The 19,851-nt window shown below is 49.0% G+C and overlaps 1 protein-coding gene and 1 long non-coding RNA gene across 2 annotated transcripts in view; both read left to right on the forward strand.

Moving 5' to 3' along the window:
* LOC142881047 (uncharacterized) overlaps nt 1-19,851 on the forward strand; it is a 39,527-nt gene that overhangs the window by 8,878 nt on the left and 10,798 nt on the right. The window lies entirely within an intron of this gene.
* On the forward strand, nt 2,305-5,024 carry LOC142881068 (uncharacterized). The gene is made up of 2 exons (XR_012925506.1): nt 2,305-4,587; nt 4,639-5,024. It is a non-coding gene; the product is annotated as an uncharacterized LOC142881068 (long non-coding RNA).

Raw genomic sequence — 19,851 nt, forward strand, 5'->3', positions numbered from 1 at the left:
AAAACCCTGTAAGAACGAGCAGCCGGACCCTTATGTGAAGTGACGGCAGCAGCGAGAGAAGCGGCTCTGACAGGACGTGAGATATAATCTCTGTGAGTGTGTGTGTGCCTGTGCGTGTGTGCTGTCAGCCCTTTGTGACATCACGGAGGGCCTGCACGGAGAACAGAGGTGTCTGGATGGGCGACGTCGACGTGTCCTGACCGGGATCCCTGGATCCAATCCGGCAGTTTTGCAATGACGGAATGTTTTTTTTCTTTTTTTGCCTCTGAGCCTCTTGAGTTGCAACATCCTGTGTGCCGACTCTCCCTCCCCTCTCTCCTCCTCCTCTCTCCCCGCTGAGTCCCACCCATTTCCTGTGGCTGCCGCTGCAGCACCCCCGGGTGGTTGTGAGTGGGTGGGTGGATCGTGGGCCTTTTCCTGCTCCAGCCCCCCAGGAGTTCACGGCCCTGCAAGGAGTCAGACAGACAGTGTGTGTGTGTGTGTGTGTGTGTGTGTGTGTGTGTGTGTGTGTGTGTGTGTGTGTGTGTGTGTGTGTGTGTGTGTGTGTGTGCGCGCGCGCGACATGTGACACTCTACCTTCAGGTTCCTGTTCCCTGTTGCTATGAGAGGTTTGTTTATTTGTCTTTTGACGGCCAAAGCGATGTGTGTTTTTCTTTGGGTTGTATTTTCTTTCTCGCTGCACTCGACTCGGAGGCGCGAACTTCCTAAGTGCGAATGTGCTGCGAACTCTGTGGCGGCCGAGACTCGTTTCTGCATTTTGTGCACGTTCTTAAATGCGTTTTCATAAGCGGCTTTATTTATTTATTTATTTTCAAAGAGGGCCATTAACCGGCAGGTTTATTAAGCTCTCAAGCTCTCAAATAAACTCCAGCCTCAACAGGCGGGCGGTGATTGAACGCCCAGGGGGAGAGCCGCTCCAGATTAAAGGTCGGCGACTGGAGAAATTATAAGAGGTGAAACAATAAAAAAAAAAAAAAAAGACAAATACATTGTGTAGCGGCTCCATGAAATTAGATTTTTTACAAGGCGAAGCTCATTGTGAGGAGGAGTGTGAGACCTTTCTCCCATCCAGCCGTAGGTCCAGGAGGTCGTCCAGCTCCGTTCTCACATCAAGGAACGACGATTTTAAAAATGAACTTGAAAATCCCAAGAGAATTCAGAGGGCCTGGATCGCGTCTGGGATGGAAAACTATGCGTCTCGCATTGTTCCTCCCCCCCCCCCAAAAAAAGTTGGACATGAATCCGTCCTTTGTCTTCCTGCCGGGACCGGGCTGTGTGTGGCCCCATCTGTCTGTCCGTCCAGCCGCTGATGTCAGCAGGGGAAGAGCCCTAATTAGATTATTCTTTGTGAGGAATTTAGAAGGATCCACAAGACCTCCGGGGCTGTGCTGAGCCGCCGCCTCCTCCTCCTCCTCCTCCCTTTCTTTCTTCTCCTCCTCCTGCTCTTCTTCTTCCTCCTGCTATCGTTTTTTCCAACTGCTGTCCAACGGCCCCCGAGATTTACTAGACAGTCAGACAAGGGATGGACACCTGCCAGCATGGACTGTTGACAGAGAGTTTTCCTCAAAACTAAAAAAGTTCTGGATTTATTGCTATATAACTGGCGGTGTGGCAGAGTGCGAATAAGAAGCGGATGTAAACAGTAGTCATGCGGAGCTGTGAATGGAGTTATGGATGTGTGAAGTAAACAATGATTTTCCCGAGCTGTTGAGGTGGATGCCATCGCGGCTGTAATGTCCAGGGCTGTTCCAGAAAGGGCCGAAGTTGTCAATGAAGCGGATGTTGTGAGCGCAGCAGTGAGCCTGAGCCCAGCGGCTCAGCGTGAGGAGACGGGTGCGGCGCCCCTTGCGCGGAAGGACAGTGGGCAAAGGGTCCGCTGATGAAAATTGCCTCGCCACAGTCAGTGACGGACATTAAAATTTTTTTTAAATCTTGTTCGGTTTTGTTGGACTGATAGTGTGCGGTGTCGTTTGCGCCGACATGGAGGAGGATGCGGTGGACAGAGGAGGGGAGTGAGCGGAGAAGGGAGGGCATTTTTTTCTGCGATGTCGGCCAATGTGGCGGCCGGAAAAGGGAGAGTGATGGCATTAAAAAAGTGGATACCTCTGATCACGGAGTCACCGATGACGGCTGTGGTCGGCGGGAAGAGCGGTGCGTGCGGTGGGCCAGTTGGTGCGCTATCGGAGGGATGTTGAGTGGAGTCTGCGGTTGGGTTGTCGGGGATGTGTCGCCGGGCGACCTCCGGCTTTCAAGGAATTCAAGAACTAGAAATCAGCATTTTTAGCTAAAAGATCACATGTTCAAATTTGAACTTACTCCTAGACGATCATGATTGGTTTGCTTGATGCATTTTTTATTCATTCATTCATTCATTCATTCATTCATTTATTTATTTATTTATTTATTTATTTATTTATGTAAGTATTTCTTTTTTGCAGCCATTAGTATTGTACTGGCGTGCTGCAGAGGGACACAGCAACATGAATCGGGCTGTAAATCAAAGCCAACAAACTCAAAGTTGAACCTCCGTCCAGATCTCTTTCCTTCCTTCCTCTTTTTCTTTTTTTTCCCTTTCCCTTTTCGCCCCGACCGTATTGTCTTTGCGTAGGAGTGGATGTTTACTTAAGTGATGGCGTATTGTAAAAAAAACAAAACCCTGCGAGTCGTCGCTGATGACAGGTGTGAAGGTGTGGAGGCAGCGGATCAGGTCTGCAGAGCGCCGGCCCTCCTGTGCCTCCTCCCTCCGTTTGAGGTCTTTCATAAAGACTCACAAATCTTCTTGTTTTATGGGTAGCAATTTTGTTGTTCTTCCAAAATCCTATCTTCAGTTCTTTGCTGAGGCCTCGGCAGAGCTGCAGCCTGCTCTCTGGCTGCGCAGGGCCCTAAGTTGTGGTCTTATTATAGCTCCAGTCAACTTCCCTCCTTTGCCGGGGCCTCAGGAAACTCACACACACACACACACACACACACACACACACACACACACACACACACACACACACACACAGCCAGACATAGACTCACAGACATGTATACACACTTAAGACTAATTTTATCCCCCCCCTCCCCTCCCACTCTTTTGTTAGACAGTGTTTCTCTGCTCCTCCCCCTTCATGCGTTTCCCAGATGTGTGTCCAGTTTCGGCTCCGTCTTCCCGGCAGGTTGAAGACACACAAACACACACTGTGCCAGCGTGACCTCTGAATCATGTCCTAGGTCGGAGGTGGGTGGGTGGGGTGGGGGGGTCACAGGACAGTCAGCACAGCACCACACAGTGTAGATGAGATGTTTATACCATCTGAATAACCTCCATCAACATATTTTTAATTAAAAAAAATAAAACGGGAAGTTGTAGAAGAAGACGATGCGGCCACCACCTTATCAATACATCACCACTGCAGCGTGTTTGCTAATCGGAGGATCGACCGCTAACAAAAGTGCAAGTTGATGTTATTGTTGGCAGCTTCTTCTTCTTTTTTTTGGACGTGAGGTATCGACAGACACCTGAACATCGAAAGAAGTGATTGGGACCTGTCGAGCCGGCTGCTGAAACTATGAGCGCAGATGAAAAAAAAAAACACAACGAAAAAAAAACAACAAGCAAGAGCCCGGAACAGCCATCAGGAAACAGCTGGCGCTCGGCGATGACGGTTAGCCATGGCTTGGGCCAGGATTCATGGTGCTATTAGATTTCCTGAAATGTCGGTGGCTTTCACAGCGCCCGGCAGTTGCCAGGCCTCCTCAGGTCAGATCATGTCTTTTCCTTCTGCATTCTAATGAGTGCAAAACGGCAAGAAGTCATGATGAGCGTCACTTAAAGAACTGCGAGTCAACTGTTTCACCACTGGACCAAGTATCTCAACGCTAATTCTAATGCTAATGCTAGTGCTGATGCTAGAGCAAGGGTGGGCAAACATTTTGACTGGTGGGGTCACAATGGGTTCTAAAATTTGATAGAGGTTGCCGGAGCAGGAGCAGATGGATGTAGTGTTTTGGTGACTAGCTTCATAGGAGGAAAAAAATATATTGTGGGATATGTATAAACGTGCTTAAAGGTCAATTGAAAATGAGGAAAAGCAAAATCAGTGTCTTTGAAGCCCCACAGTGTTTAGCTCTTTATTGAAATGACTCTTAAAACGCAGAAAAAATGGATGAAATACAGCTATTTTAAGACTTACTTATTATTAATATAGTTTCTTCAAGTTCGGCATGCCGGATTAAAAAACTTAACAGGCCGCACATGGTTGCCGGGCCATAGTTTGCCCATGCCTAGCTGACCCGCATTCTTGAATGGAGATGAGGAGAGGAGAATGCGTTACGGAAAGTGAGAACTGGCTCACGTCCCTGCAATCTGAACATCAATATTTCTCCTGGCAGCGTTGACGGGAGTCTGACAAGCTGCCAGGACGTTTTTCTTTTTGTTGTTTTTAATGGCTGCAGCAAACCAGTTCTGTCGACCAGAGCAGGGGAGGAGCGAGAGAGTGATGAGGCAATTGGAGGAGGAATGTAGAAGTGTTGGAGGTCCTGGAGGAGAAGGTTATGGTGGTGGAGGTCCTGGAGGAGGAGATCCTATTGGAGGTACTGGAGGTCCTGGAGGAGGACCTGGAGGAGAAAGTTCAAGGGGTGGAGGTGCCGGAGGAGGAGATCCTATTGGAGGTCCTGGAGGAGGTTGTGGAAGAGGAAGTGGAGCAGGTTGTCTTGGAGGACAATGTCCTGGTAGAGGAGGTCCTGGTGGTGGAGGTTTTGGAGGAGGAGGTCTTGAAGGAGGTCGTGGAGGAGGTCCAGGCTCTGGGACGTCTCAGCTGTGTCCACTGTGATATGATCAGACCTCCAGACCCTCCCGCACAAAGGATCGCAGTCAAAACACAGCAGGCAGACACTCGTGTCAGAACCTGCCCAGGCATCTGGGGAACACCAGTGTGTATGTGTGTGTGTGTGTGTGTGTGTGTGTGTGTGTGTGTGTGTGTGTGTGTGTGTGTGTGTGTGTGTGTGTGTGTGTGTGTGTGTGTGTGTGAGAAAGACATGCTTCTCACCGCCATTAGATCTGCCTCTTCTTTCTATGCTCTTTATTTACGTAGTTTTTTTTTACGTAGTTCTACTTCTTCAACTGCTTTTTTGCACAAACGGTAATTGTGTCATCGGTGCACTGTGCCTCTGCAGAGGAGGGAAGAAAGAAAATGTCGAGGGAAGCTGTGCGCAGCTTCCACATGGTCCCCAGGGAAAATCGGAGGGGTTAAAAAAAAACCCTGTAAAACACGTCGACTAATCTCTACTCAGCCGTCTTCCAGGAAGTGGTGTTTGTCAGAGGAAGTCGGTGGGAGAAGATGCTTCAAGGTGATAAAAGGTGTCTGCTCACCTCTGATCCATCACACAGCTGCTGCTGCTGCTGCTTTGCGCTAACGTGCTCCTCTTCTATACATTCACCAGCCTACGGGATTCCACGGCTTCTTCTTCTTTTCTTTTCTTTTCTTCTTCTTCTCTTCTGAGAGAAGCTGATTGGAGGAAAGCAAAGTGATCGTTCAGTCACTCTCTGACTTCATCAAAAATGAATGAACCAAAGCAAACAACTGAGCCCAGTAATTTAGATTCACAAAAATAAAAAGGTCTCGGTTTAAACAGAATGTTTGAAGCAAGACTCTGTGCCTCTTCTGCTGCAGCGGGAGGATGGAAACGGATTAATCAGCCGAGATTGGGAGATGTTTTTCAAGGGCACTGTCACTGAAGTCCTTCCAGGCAGGAAATGACAGAGCTCTCCTACTTGTTTCCAGTTCTTATTATTTTTTTGGCTGCAATGCTGATGCGATGGAAGCGTGACTCAACCGGCATGACCTCTCCAAAGTAAATAGATTAACCTTTTTTCAAATGCTCTTGTATGAGTCAGACAAGGGGTCTGTTGTGGCGACGGTCGCCACTTTGGAAAGAGCCGCGACGCAAAACAAACTGTGGGCGACCCTCTGGTGTGTTCTTGTTTTTGATTCGCTGCTCTCGAAGTGAAATAGGTCAATCTATCAGCGCCATCACCTGTTGTTTCTGTTTAGAAAAAGGGTTAAAAATAGGTTTTGCAAAGAGTGTAAAAAAAGACTCTGTGCGCAGCCAGTCAGGATGCAACCGGACCAATCAGAGTTGCCAGAGGAGAAAGAGGCGGGGCCACAGAAGCCGAGGTGATGACGTGGGATTGGCCCGTTTTAATTTCAGCCTCCTCTTTATCTTTTCCATTAGAGCTCAGATTGAGGCCGAATAGATGCCCGGTGGCTTTTCTGCAGGCAGGCAGGCAGGCAGGCAGGCAGGCAGGCAGGCAGGCAGGCAGATTGGAAGGGAGACAGGGAGACAGACAGACAGACAGACAGACAGACAAGGAAACAGGGAGACAGACAGACAGACAGACAGACAGACAGACAGACAGGCAGACAGGCAGGCAGGCAGGGAGACAGACAGACAGACGGACAGACAGGGAAACAGGGAGACAGACAGTTAGACAGACAGACAGGCAAGCAGGGAGACAGACAGACAGACAGACAGACTGACAGACAAGGAAACAGGGAGACAGACAGACAGACGGACAGACAGGGAAACAGGGAGACAGACAGACAGACAGGTAGGCAGGTAGGCAGGGAGACAGACAGGCAGGCAGGCAGGGAGACAGACAGACAGACAGACAAGGAAACAGAGACAGACAGACAGACAGACAGACAGACAGACAGACAGACAGACAGATGGGGTGAACAGTCAGGATGGAAAATATAGGAAAATAGGTTTTGCAAAGAGTGTAAAAAAAGACTCTGTGCGCAGCCAGTCAGGATGCAACCGGACCAATCAGAGTTGCCAGAGGAGAAAGAGGCGGGGCCACAGCAGCCGAGGTGATGACGTGGGATTGGCCCGTTTTAATTTCAGCCTCCTCTTTATCTTTTCCATTAGAGCTCAGATTGAGGCCGAATAGATGCCCGGTGGCTTTTCTGCAGGCAGGCAGGCAGGCAGGTAGGCAGGTAGGCAGGCAGGCAGACAGGCAGGCAGGCAGGCAGACAGACAGACAGACAGACAGACAGGAAACAGGGAGACAGACAGACAGACAGACAGACAGACAGACGGGGTGCACAGTCAGGATGCAGCTCCAGGTCCGTTATGATCTCATCGTCTACGGAGGAACAAGCTGCTTCCTGACTCCCGCTTCCTCCGTTGCTCACTCGTTGGATCTCCTCCGTCGCCCAGATGATGCGGCGGCCCCTGATTTATGACCACCCCCGCCCCAGCACCCCCATCCTCTTTTTCGACCAATGTAATTCTTCTGTTCAACTTTTTTTCTTCCATCTTGAAGTCGTTCAGATGATCGATGCGACCGCTGCGTGAAGCTTCCGGCTTCGCACAGCGACACCGTCGGAACAGGCGTCGCTTTGAATTACCGGCCTGCTTTCACACACCCTCGCACACGCACGCACACACTCACACGCAGACACACACACTGGCAAAAGCTGTGGCCCATTACGGCTCTGATACTGTTAATGGTTTGAGCTAATTACACGCTGCACGCTGATAGCGTTGCCGTTTATTTGCGGGGCACTTTCCCTTAACGAGGCGATAATGGCTCTTTTTTGTTGCAGTTGTTTTTTCAAGCAGCGGCGCCTCAGTTAATGGCAGGATTTAAAAAAAAATAAGAAGAAAATGCCAGGGAGAACTTTCAAAATATTGTGCTTATTTTTAGATTTTTTTTTTTAAATGCATGGGCCCAGGTGACCTCACGTCTTGAGACCTTGCACAAAAAAAACGCAGCAGATGATTGGCTGACCGAGACGTTGAGGAGCGCTCATTGCATGTCTGGAGATCCAGCAGCTGCAGCAGCAGTAGCAGCAGCACCTGCAGCAGCAGTAGCAGCAGCAGCAGCAGCTGCAGCAACAGCAGCAGCAGCAGCTGCAGCAGCAGCCGCTCTTCCTAATGACAGGGAAAGGAGTTTGGTTGGATCTTTATGGTGGAAAATGATTCCCTCCCCCCGCCCCTCTCTCTCTCTCGCTCAGGTGATGAAGAGTTTACACAGGCGGCGAGGCGACTGTGTGTGGGTTATTAAGGCGTCGATGAGGCCGTGAAAAACTAATTGACTGCACGTCGAAAACCTAAACTAGTGACCAGTGATTGTCGTTTTCCCTCGTTCATCTGTCGAGTTGTGCCGTTGTCGTGATTTGTGGGATAATTCTAAACCGGGGATCCAAACTGAGGACCACGAGTCGCCCGCTGGCCTGTTTTGAACATAGTACAACTCGTTGAGCTGCGTCTAAAATTTTATCCAAGTCATTTGTTTTGTTGATTATTATTGAGAACTCATTCACGTGACCAGTCTTCACATAGATCAGTATCATTAATAATCATATATTATTGAAGGTAACTGAGAAAACGTGTTATTTCAGGACAGTGTAGCCAACTGGTTGCCCCTCATATGACTCAGTATCCATGAAGTGGCTCTCAGGTTCCAAAAGGTTGGTGACCCCTTGTCCTAAACTCTTCATTTTCATGCCATCAGATGGAGTAAAGTCGAAAATAAATAAAATCGAAATTCAGAATTTCATGTAGCTGCTTTCCCACTTGAGGAACCTCATTCTGTAAGTTGACACGGTTCTGCACGTCCTCCGAGCCGCTTTCTAATCCTCCTGCCTGCAGACCCCCACACAGAACAAAACAGCCAATTGTCTTTGTCCTGGAAATCTGCCCGCGGCGATCTAATTAATGTCTGAGCACTGCACGGTGCTCGCAGATGTCTGGAGATCACAGGATCTATGCGATCGCGCTGATGTCATTTTTTTCCGATTTGTTTCCTCGTCTGGAGACGATGGAGCCTGTCGGAGCAGATCGACCCCACAGTCCCTCCTCTTCCTGTCTTTGTCGGTCTCCGGCTGTTTCTGGGAAATATGTCTTCTAATCTCTGGCATCAAGAGTTGTGTAATTGTGTGATCGCGAGCCAGGAGGTTTTCTAATCTGGCAAGGAAAAATCCAAAAGAAAAGAAATGTGAAGAAATGAAGATTCAGCGCTTTTATCTCTGTTGATCTCCTCATCCTGACGTTTCCCGTGTCAGCCTCATTATGACTGAGGCCCTGTTTGCACTTGGTCATTTCATGCGTTTTTCGTATTCTGATCGGCAAAAAACACATGAAGTAACCAAGTGCAAACAGTCCAAATCCGTTTTAGTCGCATTGCATAAAAACGCATTTGTCAGGGACGTGCAAACAGAATGCGAGCTCAGTCCATATTAAGGACCGCCTACTCCACTCCCCTCTCCCGTGTACGTACTTGGTCGGCGCCCCACCTCCCTGCGTCGTCATTATAAAGTTACAAACAAGAAGCCAAAACAAATCATTTTTATTAGACTCGTTTATTAGGATGCTAATAAATTTCATTCCGCATTAGCATATTTTGTCAGCGGAGCAGCGGTCGCAGTTTCCCACATATGAGATTAAATGTGCGACGTTGCATCCGAAAATTTGCCAGCCACTGTTGTCGTCGCCACTCTGTCCCACCAGTCGTTACTCCTCGTTCGGATCCATACGAGCTGCAGTAGAATTAAAACCAGTGACTTGATATAGTCCGCAAACAGGAAGTCATGTAAAACACGCCGTGGTTTCAGTCAACCAACTCAGTCAGCCAATCAAGTCAGTCAGCGTTGGATTACAACTGGTGTGAGGTTAGGTTATGGCTACAATTGGTCGTTATCATCATCAGTATTATCATTGTTTCTGCTTCCTGGTTCCTTCTTTAGTTTGTGGCTAAAGCTAAAGGAAACCAGGCCGTCAGGTCTTGAGATTTGAGAAAAAAAAGCTCAACAAACGATGTTTCATCCTCAGACCAGATCAGGTTGTTCCATCTTCCACTAGAGGGAAAAATGAGCTCACGTCTCGTGCTGCTGCGATCAAATCCTTGCAGCAGTTAGCACCGAGCTCTGCTTGTTTACATATGAGCAGGCGGTGCAGATGAAAGGAGCCACCGCCTCCTTCTGTAGCTTGTTCAAACACGTCGGCGAACTGCCCCCTCCTGTTTTCCTTCTCCTTCTCCTCGTCGTCCTCGCCGCCACCGGGCCCGAACAGCAATAGAAAGGGCCGGGTTGCGTAATCTCTCCACACGGCCAGAGAAAACCGGTCGCAGGGTTTAAAATAAAGGCCGTGCGTTGTGGCGCAGATGTTCTAGAGATCACTCTTGAAGGAATTTGTGTGTGCTTTTGAGTGAGATAAATTTTAATCAAAAAGAAATCGGTTATCACGATCGGCCTTGCTATGCTCCGCGAGTTTATTTTCAGTGGTGCGGTGTGTGTGTGGAAAGTGTGTTTAGGCGGTGTGTGTGTGTGTGTTTGTGTGTGCGTGTGCGTGTATGTATTTAGGAGCCAAATAAAACCTGTCGCCCTGTGCGTCCGCCCTGGAAGGGAAGGTGAGAGATTCCCTTGTCACCAGATCCAGTGTCTTTCTCACCCCCCCACCAGGCTCCACCTGCACGTGAGCCACTGAACTGGTGTATCTCACACACACACACACACACACACACACACACACACACACACACACACACACACACACACTAAGAGGTTCTTCTTCTTATCATCATGATTATTTATGTATTCCGTGAATTAAACAAAAAACATTCAGAAGATAAAATTCCCCAACTGGGCCAATAAAATAAACCCATTCATTTATTCATCCACATCATCTGACTTGTGCAGAAATGAGCTCATGTCCTCGTTGATTCGAAATCCCCTCGGTCATTGGTCAGATTTGAAGGCGTCAATACGGGAGGAGAACTTTGCTCACTTTTCTGTCTTAATGCTCCTTTTTAACTAAACGATCACTGATGACATCAGCCGGAGATGTTCCAGACGACACCAAAGCCCCTCGCTGACACCCTGAGGCCCCTCCTCCCACTCCGGCCCGTCTGGACCAGGAGTTTACATTTGGAGGAGGCCTCACATTCTCCAAACACTGTAAATCTGAAGATGGAGGGGGGGGGGAGAAACTAGGTGTCGCTCAGGAAAACATAAGCCCCTTCTCCACTGGCCAGAAAACATAGTGTAGTCCTGCTATTAATCGCCATTTGGTGGCAGTGGAGCAGGCTCACCCAGAAAGGGACCCGGATTGAAATCGGCTCCGATTGGCACTGCAGCGATCGGCTTGCGGTGGAATTGGGACACCCGTGACATCATCACATTTTTTACCTGCCGCACGGGATGACGCTGAGCGTTACGTGCGCTAAGTCCTAATATCGCGGCAGTCGCGTCATATATCATGTACTGATGCAAAGGTGTTTGATTACGTTCCATCATTGCTCCATAATTGTTCATTGTCCTCTGAAAGCGGAGGGGGAGCAGCTTGCCGGCGGGGGTGAGACCCCGCTGGTTTAGGTCAGTGGAGAAGGGACTAAGTGCAGATCGATTGCCCTTTCAAAAAACACAGTGACAACACCCTAATTACGCAAAACCTAAATATCTCAACGAAAAACTGCCAATGGAAACGGCTAAACTTCGAAAAACCTCTTATTATCGCTAAAAGGTTTAGATGCTCTCATGAGGTGGTTTTTCAGACTTATTGATAAAAGTCTAATGGAAACACTTTTTTCCGCATTTCCACGTCACTGGACGTGAGGTACGAGGTCACATGACCAATTCACTTCAAGTGAAAATGGCGCTTTATGTTTGGACGGAGGAGGAGACGGAACATTTTTTTACAAGTCGTCAAAGAGAAAACTACAACCACTCTTGACAGAAAACAAACACAAGCAAATGTAATTCTCGTAAGTCTCGCGGGATGAGATTTTACGAAAATTATGGCTCATGCGCTTCTCACCATGGAAACCCTTGCAAATCCCAATTGTACTTTATTGAAAGTTTAGAAATATTGCTTTTATTTACCGGGCGACACGGTGACCTAGTGGTCAGCGCTGCCGCCTCACAGCAAGAAGGTCGTGGGTTCGATTCCGGGGCCCGGACCTGAGACCTTCCTATGTGGAGTTTGCATGTTCTCCCTGTGTCTGCGTGGGTTCTCTCCGGGTTCTCTGGCTTCCTCCCACACTCCAGAAACATGCATGTGAGGTCAATTGAACACTCTAAATTGTCCTTGGTGTGCATGTGAGTGTGAATGGTTGTCTGTGTCTATGTGGCCCTGCGATGAACTGGCGACTTGTCCAGGGTGTCACCCTGCCTTCGCCCTAAGACAGCTGGGATAGGCTCCAGCAGACCCCCGTGAGGCGTGAAGCGGGTATGGAAAATGGATGGATGGCTTTTATTTACCAAAAACTGTAATGGAAACGCAGTCAGTGTCTCCTCTGTTTACCTCCGCAAAATAAACGAATAAATGAAAAAAAATCTCAAATGTTTGGCGCCAGGTGATGGCCGAAGCTAAAGAACTGCAGGAAAGACTAAACTTTCCTGTCTTTCTGTTTCTCTTCCATGTCTGCTGACCCACTGACCCGCCGACCGCCTGCTCCCTCTTTGCCCTCCTGCTGCAGGTAAGTCTTTCTTTTCATCGCTCTGCCTCCTTAACCTTCTTGCCGCTGTGCATCGTGTGAACTCTGTGAGGTCAAAAATGGAAAAAAAAAAAAGAAGCTAAACCCACCTGGCCTGTCGGGCTGCATTCACCAGTCTCGGCACGCAAGTGATGCTCATTGTAGCTCGCTTGCAGGTCGCAGCGCGGGACAGGAAGTCGTGATTAGTTTGAGGTGACCGATTTGGCCGAATCCAGCGAAGGCTAATCGCAGTTAGCTCAGCTGTTAGCGGTGAGCGCCGTGGCCGCCTCCTCTCCCCGCAGGCTGTTTATGGTTCAAATTGATATGGAATGGAAGGCAAACGCCGGCGGCAGTGCCTCGTATCAGGTGTCAGTTGTCAGGTGCTGGCGTTGCAGGTGCTGCAGCGAGCGAAAAAGCAGCAGAAACACAATCTGTAATAATAATGATGACAATAACGACAATAATAACGATAAATAGTCGCTCTGTTGTTTCTGCCCCAGAGTGTCTGGATACACTTATCAGCTCACACACACACACACACACACACACGCACACACACACGCACACACACAGCGATTTTGCCGACACGGTGCCTGTACTGCCACCCACTGGTGAGTCCAGGGTAGTTTCCAACTCCATGAAAATGAGCTTATTTTTTGCATTTCTTTGGCTGTGCATATAATGATGAATAGAAATATCAATTGGAACCATGAGCCATTCATACAGCAGTGTGTTACTAGAGTGTGTGTGTGCATGTGTGTATGTGCATGCTGTGGTGACACACAGCGGCAGCCCCACTGCCACTGCCACCGCTTCCGCCCCGCGGCGGCCACAACACGTGGCGCCGTCCGCGAAAGAGAAAAAGTGGCACTTTGTCGTGACTCACGCAGCGAAAATAAATCTGTGAGCGAGAAGCAAGTTTGAATTCTCGAGGACGAGATGCGGCGCTTCCTCCACGGCGCCTTATTCCCATCGTAACAATATCACTTTTGAAGCTGCTGCGTGGCAGGTGGAAGCTCCTCTGTGGGTGGCAGCTCTCACCGGGACAGGAAGTGCTGATTCGGGTTTTCCTGTGAGCGTGTGTCAGGAAATCCTCCCCGTGGTGTCGCCCTCTCTGTGGTGCTCGACGTGGCTGCAACAATTTTGTGTTTGTTTTTTTTATGAACAAGTTGCCTCTGTTGAGGGTCCTTTATTTATTTATTTTTCCTTAATTTCAACAGAAGAGGGCGCTGTTCTTTCTAAGTGGACATCTGGTTGCAGTTCTTGTCATCTATTAAGAACTTCATGCAGTAAAAACAATCCCGGTGACTAAAGGACAACCGCTGGTGGTGGAGTTGCGTCGCGGTTTTCAGTTTTTTTCCTTCCTCCTGGACTGAAAAATTTTTTTTTTAACAAAACGGATGAAGAAAAACACGGCGCACATGACGGCAATGGCCATCTTGGATCTGCAGAGAATCTTTAATCACACACACACACACACACACACACACACTTCCAGGAACTGAGCGTATCAGTAATCTTTCTGGGTGTGTGCGTTTACATTCTTTTCCTCCTCTCCTGAGTGTGTGTGTGCGCGTGCACGCGGCAATCCGTGTGCTTTTGTGCTCCTTTTATATAAGTCGCTGCACAGTGGCGGTGGCCCTTCGTACCTGCGTGCACGTTGGCTTGCAGGACCGCAGCGGCGCGTGTGTATGCACGTGCACATCCGGCGGTGTCTTCTCGCTGCACTCGCCTTCCTCCCGTCATAAGTTTTTTCGTGCACGAGCGTGCACGTATCCCGGTCAGGGTCGGCCAGGTTCTCTCTGTTGGGTTCTCGGGTTTCGACAGCAGTGAGAGCCCCCCCGCAGACCCTCCTCCCCCCACACTGCACATCTCCCCCACCCCCACCTCGCCCCCCCGACACACACACACACACACACACACACACACACACACACACACACACACACACACCTCCTCCCCCGTCCTTCTCTTGTCTAAATAAACTCCATACACACAACTCCTTTGGCTGCTTGCCCGGCCCGCTGCTGAGTGCGCCTGTCAGTCAATGCTCTGGGTTAGAAAAACCAGAGATCCGATCCAATCCGAGCCGACCAATCAACAGCCAGGAGGGAGATGCCTAGCTGACTGGACGGCCAGCTGGGGGGATTCAGAAGTTTGCCAGCTGCCCGATTGAACGGCTCAGTGTGGTCTGGTTGGCAGCAGCTGTTGGGCTAATTAAATGTTGCTAACTGCTAGTTTGCTTTTTTTGAATCCCTGATTGGTCCACTCGTTCACCGTGTTTTACAGACCAGTTTGACGTCTGGTTTCACCTCCAGGTGCTGCGGGGGTTTATCTATGAGATCCTGCATCGACGAATCAGAAAAATATTCTCCAGTCAACCTCTTTTTTTCTTCTTCTTCTCCTCCTACTGAGAGTGGATGAGTCGCACTCATCAGCTGTTTTCATTTTCTTTTACGGGATTAAAAATCACAGCTGCCACCGGTGGCAACAGCAGGTACTGAACGACTTTAATGAACAAGAAATGAACTGAGGTCAGGTGGAATGTGGCCCCCCCTTCTGGGTATTCCTGGCACTCTGCTCACTGTGTGTGTGTGTGTGTGTGTGTGTGTGTGTGTGTGTGTGTGTGTGTGTGTGTGTGTGTGTGTGTGTGTGTGTGTGTGTGCGCGCACGCGCGCGCGTGTGCTTTCCTGTTCTCAATGGGCTCTCGGCACGATACTGATAAGAGCTGCTGCATGCCCCTCCCCCTCTCTCTTTCCTCCTCGGCCCCTCCCCCACCTCCCATTCCGCTCTTCACCTCCCTAAAGCCCCAACTCCACTGGCCAAAAAAACGTGGTGATGTCCCGCTTCTAATCGGCATTTGGTGGCAGTGGAATCTGCTCACCGAGCCGCGCTGTTGCGCGACAAAACGGTCCAAACAACCCGGCAAGCGACCCGGGTAATAATCGGCTCCGATCGGCACCGGGAAGCGGCCGCGGAGGTGCGCGCCGCTTCAAGTCTGGCGGCAACGACGTCGTCGTTCCACTACAGCCAAACGTGGCCAACAACTAAGAACACTGGCCACCGCCTCTTGAATTCTGTAGAACTTCATCATGCGATCTCAGCGCGATGACGTCAGCAGACACGCAGCGGTGAAAGCGGAGGGGGTGCAGCTTGCCAATGGGGGGGTGGGGGTGACACCCCGCTGGGTTTGGTGCGTGGAGACGGTGAGACTCAATGCCGATCGCTTCCGCAACGTCTCGCGTCCTAAAACATGGTGACATCCCGCCAATTTTAGTGGAACAGAGGCTAAAGTCCACTTTTTCACCTCCTCCTCGCATATTTTGAACTTTTCTCCTGTGTGTTTGACCCAGTTTTCCCTCCCTCTCCTCACCTCCCTGGCGCCTCCCCCTGCCTCATGTCTCACTCCTCTCACCGCTTGTCAACTTGCACCTCCTCCTCCCAGTCCAGGAAAATCCACTTTCTCTTCCTTTTTTACCCTCTCCTCTCCCAAGCGCCTCTTCTGTCACAAGCTCCTCCCCCTTTCCAAGGCTCCACCCCCTCCTCTTCCTTGTCATTGTCTACTGTATAATAATAACATTCAGCGTTTCCAAATCAGACAACATGCAATCACCCAGACCACTCAAGAGCAGGCCAAGGAATAATATCAGACTCTCTGACAGTGAGCCGTTGATCTGTGTGTGTGTGTGTGTGTGTGTGTGTGTGTGTGTGTGTGTGTGTGTGTGTGTGTGTGTGTGTGTGTGTGTGTGTGTGTGGTGTGTGTGTGTGTGTGTGTGTGTGTGTGTGTGTGTGTGTGTGAAATGTTTTCCCTCCCTCTTTTCCCGTCTTCTCCCTCTGCCGAACCTCCTTCCTCTCCTTTTTCAGCTCAGGATGCCGGGAATTGAAAGTTCGCACGCGAGGGTGTGTGTGTGTGTGTGTGTGTGTGTGTGTGTGTGTGTGTGTGTGTGTGTGTGTGTGTGTGTGTGTGTGCGCGCGCGCAGTTGAAAATGAGCAGCCACTACAGCAAATTAGCCGTGTTTCCATGGGTTTTGTTGGAGGGAAAATCAAATTTTTCTTTCTTTCTTTCTTTCTTTCTATACATCTTTCTTTCCATCTTTCTCTCACTCTTTTTTTCCCCTTCCTGCCTTTTGCCACGACTCCTCCAAACATCTTGCCTCGCTATTCTTTTGGAAAACATGCCAGTTCTCTTTTTTTGGCTTCTGTGAAAATCAAACGGCTTTCTGTTTAACCACCCAGCCTCTTTTATTTCTTTTTTTAGCAACTTTAAATGCCCCATGTTCCGTTCAATCTTCATTTTACACAACACAGCAGACTTAGCCCTGTGTCTTCAGCCTGAAGCTTTTTTTTTTTATCTTGATGTCACAACTTCACAATAGAAGGCTTTTTTTTTTAACATTCTGACGTCAGTGTTGTTTTAGGAAATGCTCTGCTCTCGCTCATCTCCTTCATTTCGTCCCTCTTGGCACCAAACTAATCTCCCGCTGTTTCCTCCGGAGCAGAAACGTGCAACCGGCCTGGCCGCCCGCTGCTGCCAGCAGCCCTGCGGTTCTCCAGCAGCAGCAGCAGCAGCAGCAGCAGCAGCAGCAGCAGCTCCAGTTGTCCCCATTCAGCCACCAGGTTTAAGTTCCTTTCCGGAGGACTAGGGAACATCTGCGTGTTGACGGAAAGCGGCTTTGTGTGCGGGTTTTGTCCAGTCGGCTGCCGCTTTTAGCCCGTCGCCGAGCTCTGAAATGTGTTTTTTTTTTCTTGAAGACGTGGAGTGATTTCTGCACAGCAAAAAAAACAAGCTTAAAAACAGGGTTTCTGGAGATTAGCTGCTGCGGTCTTTCTGCTCAGGCAGGTATGATATTGTGTGTGTGTGTGTGTGTGTGTGTGTGTGTGTGTGTGTGAGGGCGTGGCGGGTCATGTGCACTATCAGTAGGTGACCTGCTGCTGAGACGCAGGAATGTAAACGCTGAGACGTCTCCACCAGACTCTCAGAGTCAGAGGTCAACAGAGGTTTGCTGCTGGAGCAGAAAGAGAGCAGAAGTCGTCGACACTGGGGGCAATGTCATTGACGAAATCGCAGTGGTTGCCGCAGAGAAACTTCCTTCTCGGAAAACATGAAATTGGAAGAGGAACAGGAAGGTCAATTCTTCTTTTTTTTCAAGAAAAAAATTGTTCGCGTCGCTTTTGCGAAGAAGACAGGATGAGCAACAAGTCCAACAGGGTGACAAATTGAGTGTAGCTCGATTACATCTATTGTTCTTCTGCTTCCGTCAGTGTAATTATCGTGTACATGAGATCGCGACGGTTTGTATACACTGCAAAAAGCTTGAAGGACCTGATTAGCTTTGTGCGGCAGCGCCCTCTAATGGACGGCTGCCAAAGTTTTGTAGGAGCAGGAAGACAGTCGGCGATGATTGGATTTCAAGAAAAAAACACGCTAGTCCTTTTTTTTTATTGTTTGTTTCCCGCGCTTCCTCGACAAAGTCCTCAAGTGTTCGTGCCCGAACCTGCGCCAAGAAGATCAGAGAGGTAAAAGAGAGCTAAATCCAGAGTGGAAAAGAGAAAGAGAGAGAGTGAGTCAGTGAGTGTGTCAGTGATGCCGATCCGTCCCCTCCCCTGCCCTCCACTCCTCCGGCTCCGTAAGTCCAAAGCTGTGAGGAACAATGACTCCATTCAGCGCTTGGGTTTCAAAGTCGAAGCAAAACCACAAAAGTACCTCAGTGTTGGAGTGGGGGGGGAGGCTGAAGGGGGTGGACGGGGCCATGACGAGGCGGAGGTGGAATAGCACCGCAGTGTGTTCGCAAATATGATGAACGACGGGGCCTCCCAACAATTCCTCGGCATTGACAACAAACAGGGTGAGGGTGGTGGGGTGGAGGTCACCGAGTGCAAAGGGTGGGACTCAGGAGTGGAAAAAAGATCCTCTTTGTAAACACAGCAAATCTGCAGCGAACAGTTATTTACATTTTTCCTGCCAATCTGTTTCTCACTCACTCACTCAGTCACTCTGCTGGGCCTGTGGAACGTTAGACCATGTGAAGATACACGAGAGGGTATGATTTGTTCCGTCCAAACAAATGCATTCCATCCGTCGTGCCGCATGGCCTCCTCGCATGCAGCACGACCTCGCATGGCCTCTTCGAATGCGAGGACATTGCGATATGAAGTCCTCTTTGTGGGACTTTGCTTTGGGAGTTTTTCATTTTTAAAAGAATTTACTTTTGTTAATTTTTTTGAGATACAAGAGCCTCAGTCTAAGGCTGCACAATATATTATGAATTTATTGTTATCGTGATATCAACATGTGCGATAGACATATCGTATACACTACGATAAATAGTGTGTTCATCCATGCGCTACATGTAAAGAAATTTGACTTGTTGCGTTAGATGCCCGCCTCCAAGTAACTGCTTTTGGTTTAGGTCGCAAACCATGTGGGGTGAGTGAGTGTACGCATAGACAAACTAGAGCGCGATACAAAACCCGTGTTATGTCCGTACTGGTCTTCAATTTAACGTGTTTCCTCACCGAACAGCAGCAAATGGGCTTCGCCACCGTGGGCGGATTCGTCAGAAATTCACAAACATCCACGGCGAATATATGTGAGCTCTATGTACTAGTGACCTAAAAAAGAATATTGAATACGCAAATTTTCGTCGAGCTAGACTTCATTTCACCCGAATAAAAAACTCAGTAAAATATTTATCAGCTTTCCATCTCTGTGAGCTGCCAAGACTCACAGCAAGCACAGCTTTCTTTGGATATGAGTAAATGAAGCCTGCATCCAGTTAATATTTTGATTTGGGCTGCCTGATCCGAAAGGTTTCCCTCGGTTATCATATTTTCTTTACTTTCATTGAAATCGCCAGACAGGTGTTCTTCAGGGCATGTTCAGAGCATTCCACTTTTACTCACTAGCCATTGTAAAATCTTTGGCATTTAGGTTTTACTCAATCGCAAATGGTTGTTGCGTGTCCTGTTTATCAGATTGCTAGTTTTTAGACAGGAGTTCCTCAGGGTGCCTACTTTGGCCCTTTTCAGCTTCCATTTCCCTCCTTGGTTATAATAAAATTGTTTGCTGTTTTCTTTCGGTCTCATCATATCATATTTCCATTGCTTCAGACACGACTCCCCCTTCATCTTTAACTCCAACTCCGCTCCCCCCCTCACCCCTCAATTTTCTGTTTTTTGTCCAGGTATAAACAGCCGACGCGCTCCTCCACTTTCTTCCCTCCCTCTCCCGTCCTATCGTATCTCCCTCCCCCCATCTCACTCCCAGTTTCTCCCGACACTAAAATAGCTCATTGTTGCCCGCTGAGACTTTAAGCCACTAAATCAGATCGCCTGCAGCCATGAGTGTAAGTGTGTGTGTGTGTGTGTGTGTGTGTGAGTGTGTAGCA

Source organism: Nelusetta ayraudi, unplaced genomic scaffold, assembly GCF_046127955.1.
Source record: "Nelusetta ayraudi isolate G7.1 ecotype Tasmania unplaced genomic scaffold, CSIRO-AGI_Nayr_v1 ptg000006l, whole genome shotgun sequence".
Lineage (NCBI taxonomy): Eukaryota > Metazoa > Chordata > Actinopteri > Tetraodontiformes > Monacanthidae > Nelusetta > Nelusetta ayraudi.